Source organism: Mangifera indica, chromosome 2, assembly GCF_011075055.1.
Source record: "Mangifera indica cultivar Alphonso chromosome 2, CATAS_Mindica_2.1, whole genome shotgun sequence".
NCBI classification, from domain to species: domain Eukaryota; kingdom Viridiplantae; phylum Streptophyta; class Magnoliopsida; order Sapindales; family Anacardiaceae; genus Mangifera; species Mangifera indica.
The window spans coordinates 11,300,720-11,307,103 of NC_058138.1; positions in this window are offsets into that span (position 1 = coordinate 11,300,720).

Here is a 6,384-nt window from a genome sequence, read left to right on the forward strand (position 1 = left end):
AAATCATATTTTAGTTAATTGTTTGTTGTCATATAGTTCAATCAAGTAAGAGAGAGTTTGATATTGGTATTCCTAGTTTAATTGCTTTCTTCCCAACATATAGAACTAATAAAAAATGATAACTGAGGAGGAATAATGCTAGCCATTTTGTTGTAAATACATATATATTACATATAATTATATCTCTATATAGTTGTCTTTACTACAATTTTTCTTAGTTTTCATTTAAAAATTATATTTTATTAGAATAATATTATGTGTACAGTTTTTATATATAACTATATACACAAATAATGACGTGTCATTATATGATTAAATAGTTGAAAATTAAAAATACCTAATAACATGGTGACACATCATTATTTGTGTACAAAATTGTGCATATAGTTTTATTGATTTTATTATTAGATAGTGAGAATAAGATTTGGTTAGTAAAAGGTTTTAGTATGTAATATGTTGGATCATATGCAAACAAGACAATGTGTTACATTTTATGTTTTGTAAATAGTAGATCGAGGTAATTTACATAAGAAATTGAAACGCAAAAAGTACTAAAGAGAATGAAAATAATAAACAATTCAAATCAATTGGAGTTATGTCTAATCAACCCCACCATAATTTAAGTCAGCTTAGGGTTGAGACATTTTAACATAGTTCTAATTAAAGTCAGGTTATATTAGGAGATAACTATTAGTTAGAGTTTGTTATTATTTCAACTATTTTAGGTTTCTATTGTGTATATATATACAATTGTACACTTATACAAGATAGGAATAAAATCATAATTGTTTCCTCATATTCTCTGACTTGGTATCAGAGTCAAATCAAAATGAGCAATTCATCTTCCTCATCAACCTCTACAATCGTTTCTTCTTCTACCTCCACTGCTTCTATTCCAAACACTAATCTACCATCTTTTTCTCCAATATCTCAAATCAATCAAACCTTTTCCATTAAACTTACCTCAAAAAATTATGTTTCATGGAAGTTGCAATTTACTCCCTTGTTAAATTTCTATGGTCTTCATGGTATCCTTAATGGTTCTGAACGTTCTCCACCAATAGAAATTCTTAATCCCACTACCAATCAATTAGAACCAAATCCGGCCTATACAATATGGTTCACCAAGGACCAGATTTTGTTTTCTTGGCTTCTTTCATCTATCACAGAAGAAATTTACCCACAGCTTACTAGTCTTACATCCTCCTCACAAGTTTGGAAAGCTCTTGCTGTTGCATATGGTGCGGTTAGTAATGCTCAACACACGCAATTACACATTGAATTACACAACTTGTCTAAAGATGACAAATCTGTTTCAAAATACCTATATCAAGCAAAAGCTCTAGCCGACTTTCTCTCTCTTGCTGGTCAACCAATTTCAGATTCAGAATTCAATGTAATTGTGTTTCGCAAATTAGGATCTAACTATAATGGCATCATTGGTGGTTTCCAACAACGCCCAACACCAGTTACATTTAATGAATTACATGGACAACTGGTCGCCCATGAATTGCTTCTCAAGGCTCAATAATCCACACTGCCAACTATTAATCTTGTTTAGTGTTCGAACTCCTCTTCGACTCAGTTTCTCTCTAGTTCTCGTGGTGATGACCGTGGCCAGCGCGACATACGTGGTTTTTTGACTGGATTCCAACTTGGCCTAGACCGATCCTCAATTGATGCCTATCAAATTTGTGGTTTGTCTAATCATAAAGCCTTTGATTGTAGGAGACGTTTTGATGAGAACTTTGTCCTACGATTTGGTCATCAACATTTCCAAAGATCGAAACCGCAGGCTCATCTTTCTCTTTTATTGTTGACCTCAGAGGCGGGTTCTTCCTCATCTGCGGTTTCTCTTGTTTCTTGGTTTCCTGACACTGGTGCTAATTTTCATGTGACGTCAGACTTGTCTTCACTAACAATTTCATATGACTATAAGGGTAAGGATGGTGTCATCATTGGTAATGGTATGAAACTGCCTATCTCTCATGTTGGTTCAAGTTGCATAGCTTCATTCTCTTCTCAACCTTTATACTTGCACAATGTCCTCCATGTTCCTAATATTACCAAGCCATTACTCTCTGTCCAAAAGTTTTATCGTGATAATAATTGTTTTTTTGAATTTCATCCCGATTTTTGTCTTGTGAAGGATCAGACTACCAAGAAGATTCTCTTGCACGATAAAAGTGAGTTAGGCCTTTACAAGTTGTGTAGCCAACTTCAAGGACAACAACATTTGGAGGTTGTGGCATATTTGGTTACCCTAGAAAACTGGCATGCTCAACTTGGTCATCCTAATTTCCGTACTGTTCGTCAACTTGTTCAACGGTTTCAGTTACCTTGTTCATCTTCAAAGGTGTCAGTGTCTAAGTGTTTATCTTGTTGTTTAGGAACGTTGCATAGGATTCCTTTGTCTATTACTCATCATTGTAGTTCCCAACCTTTAAAATTGGTTTACTCTGATGTCTGGGGCCCTACTCCAATTTGTTCTAGTTCTGGTCACAAGTACTTTGTTATCTTTATTGATGATTACTCTCTGTTTACCTGGTTATTTTTCATTGCTAATAAAAGTGATGTTTTATCTATTTTCAAGTACTTTAAAGTCTATGCAGAAAAACAATTTAATTCATCTATTAAAATGTTTCAATCTGACTGAAGGGGAGAATATAGATCCTTGCATAAATTTTTAAAGGAACAAGGAATTCATCATAGAATCTCTTGCCCTCATACTCATGAGCAAAATGGCATTACGGAGAGAAAAATCAGAAATATTGTTGACATTGGATTAGCCTTGCTTGGTCATTGTGGAGCTCCCTTTAAATTCTGGCAATTTGCCTTCGAAACAACACTTTTTCTAATTAATCGAATGTCGTCTAAGTCTCTTTCCAATAAAATTCCATTCCAGCTTTTATTTAAGAAACCGCCTGATTATCTTTTTCTAAAAATATTTGGTTATGTTGTTTATCCATTTCTACGTCCTTACAATACTCACAAATTTTCTTTTCGGTCTAAACAGTATGTTTTCATGGGTTACTTTTCTCATCATCTTGGTTATAGGTGTTTAGATAAAGATACTGGAAAAATTTATTTTGCTCGGCATGTTGAATTTGATGAGTCTGTTTTTCCCTTTAATTCAGTGTCTAGGTCAGTCGGTTTATAAGACAAGCATGCCAACTCCACCTCTTCTTGGCTACACATCTCTCATCAAATTCCAACTTATAATATCCGGTTGCCAAAAGATAATTATGGTAAGTTTTCTCTTTCAAATTCTGATTTATTTACATCTATAGATCTTAATCCAAATGTACCCTATCTTTAAATTCCTCTTCACTCTGATCTTATCACAATCACTTCCAATTTACCTTTTTCCTTATCTAATCTTGCACAACCCGACCCTATCCCTTCTTCCCTTACTCCAAATTCTCCTTCCAATCAATCTTTATCTCAACCACCCTATCCTAATCCTAGCCATCCTTTGGTTTTCAATCCCAATGGAATACAACTTGTTGTTGATTTGGATTTCGTTGGCCGTTCCTCTGTCCAACCTACCCAACCTTTCACCTAATCATCACCTTCACCACCACTACCAAACTGCACCTATCCAATGACCCTAAGACCCAAAACCCTGGCCAAACATGTCAATCTTACTACCTCAGCACTCCAGACCGAACCCACCTCCTTTTCTAAAGCTAATAAATTCCCTGAATGGAGAGAAGCCATGCAACAAGAATTTGATGCACTTCAATGGAATGAAACATGATAGTTATTACCACGACCACCAAACACCAACATTGTTGGCTACAAATGGATTTACAAAATTAAAAGAAAGCCTGATGGTATAGTGGACCGATACAAAACACGATTGGTTACTCGTAGGTATACTCAAGAGTATGGGCTTGACTTTATAGAGACATTTAGTTCGGTTGTGAAACCAGTTACAATTCGGTCAGTTCTTTCTGTGGCCATTTCAAGGGGTTGGAACATCAGACAATTTGATGTTAGTAATGCTTTTTTGAATAGACATCTGGCAGAAGACATTTTCATGGTTCAACCACATGGATTTGTTGATCCACTACATCCTGACTATGTCTGTAAATTGAAGAAGTCTTTGTATGGGCTAAAACAGGCACCCCGAGCCTAGTATCAATGATTTAGCTTGTTCATCTATAATCTGGGATTTAAGTCCTCAACTGCTGATCCATCCTTATTTATTTATAGCTAGCTTAACTTGCACTGTTTTCTTCTAGTCTATGTTGATGATATCATTATTACTAGCAGCCATACTACGTTTATTAATTCTGTTATTTCTAAATTGTCTGATGAATTTTTGTTACAAGACTTAGGGGATTTACATCATTTTCTTGGTGTTGAAGTCTACTCACATACACAGGGCCTACTACTTTCTCAACAAGGATATATTTCAAATATCTTGTCTAAGATAGGGATGGAAGACTGTCGACCATGTTCCACACCAATAACAGCTACCACATGGTTAACACAGTCTTAAAGGTCTCCTCTCTCATTGGCTAATGCTTCAAAGTACAGGCAAGTGTGTGGTCGTCTTCAATATCTACTGCTCACCAGACTTGACATCTCATTTTCTGTCAACAAACTTTGTCAGTTTCTCCATACGCCTACTACTGACCATCTCCAAGCACTAAAATGGTTACTTCGGTATTTGAAAGGTACCATGTCTGTTTGTTCCTTAATTTCCAGAGATGCATTAACTTAGCTGACTACCTTTAGTGATGCAGATTGGGCTAGATGTTCGGATGACTGTTGGTCTACTGGTGGTTTCCTTATCTACTTAGGTAAGAATTTACTGTCTTGGAAGTCTGCAAAGCAACAGACTGTTGCTCGTTCATCAACGGAATCAGAATTCAAAGTAGTTGCTAATGTTTATGTGGAGATCAAATGGTTAGTCCTCCTCCTCGAAGAGCTAAGCGTCTATCTGAGGCGCCCTCTGCACATATGGTGTGATAATGTAGGGGTAGTATTTCTCTCTACAAATCTAGTGTTTTGTGTCTGGACAAGACATGTGGAGATTGATTTTCATTTTGTTCGAGATTTAATTACCTCCAAGTCAATTTCAGTTGGGATTATGTCCTCTGCAGATCAGCTAACAGACATCTTAACAAAACCGCTGCCAAAGTCGACATTCTCTGTGTTTGCTTCCAAGCTTCGGTTGTGTCCGATGCAACCATTAACTTGTTGGGGGGGGGGGGGGGGGGGGTATTAGGAGATAATTATTAGTTAGAGTTTGTTATTAGTTAGAGTTTGTTATTGTTTCAATTACTATTAGTTAGAGTTTGTTATAGTTTCAACTATTTTAGGTTTCTATTGTGTATATATATACAATTGTACACTTATACAAAATAGGAATAAAATCATAATTGTTTCCTCATTTTCTCTTACTGGTTATAATTGAGAGTTTTTAACTTTAAACTTAAACTAACACGATACAACTATAACCTGATGGCACGAACTATCATGTCTACGAGAAACCTCATCTCTTCTAACTAACTATTGTTCTAAAATATGAAAAGAAGCAAGCTATGGAATCAATAACCTTGAGAGAGTCTTGAAATATTGATGAAGAAGAATAAAGGAAACCAAAACTTTTATTATAATAATAATAATTCAAATATCAAAATATTGTGTAGGGATCATACAATTACTGTAATTATTTTTATATTTGTATAATTAAAATAATAGCAAATTTTTAGAACTATAATTGTACGAGGAATATGTACAATATTTCCTTGTGACTTCATCACTTCTAGCTATAAATATAGAGGACAGGTCGGAGACATGAGAGAACTTCTTCTCTGCAGTCTCTACTAAAACTCTAACCAAATATAAATTACATAATCGTATATATAGATCTCCAAACAATTAGTCAAGCCATGTTATAAATTCTTTGATTTTATTATTCACTCATGCAAGATCTCACTACGTAATCATTTTATATGGTGGATAACAAAGTTATGATACAAAAAATCGTATCAACAAAAAGAATTGCTATCGTTACCCGAATTTGCCAAGAAGTCAACTACCTTGTTGCCTTCTCTAGGATGTGAATACCACAAAAGGAAGTACTTAGCAGAAACAGAGTTAAGCAGAAAATGGTGAACAAATAACTGATTATGCCAATGTAATTATCTAGAAACAGAGTTAAGTGAGCTCAATTAACAAGCCGAATGTGGTAGCCTGCAAGCCTGCTCTGCTCTGTTGACATTTGATAACACAGTAATAGAATCAGAATATTACCGCCAATTATAAAGGCAACTGTTTTTTTTTTTTTTTAAAATAAAATTCCGACACTTTATGTATATACCACAGGAATAATATAAATACCAGAACGTAAAATATGAAGTATAGGGC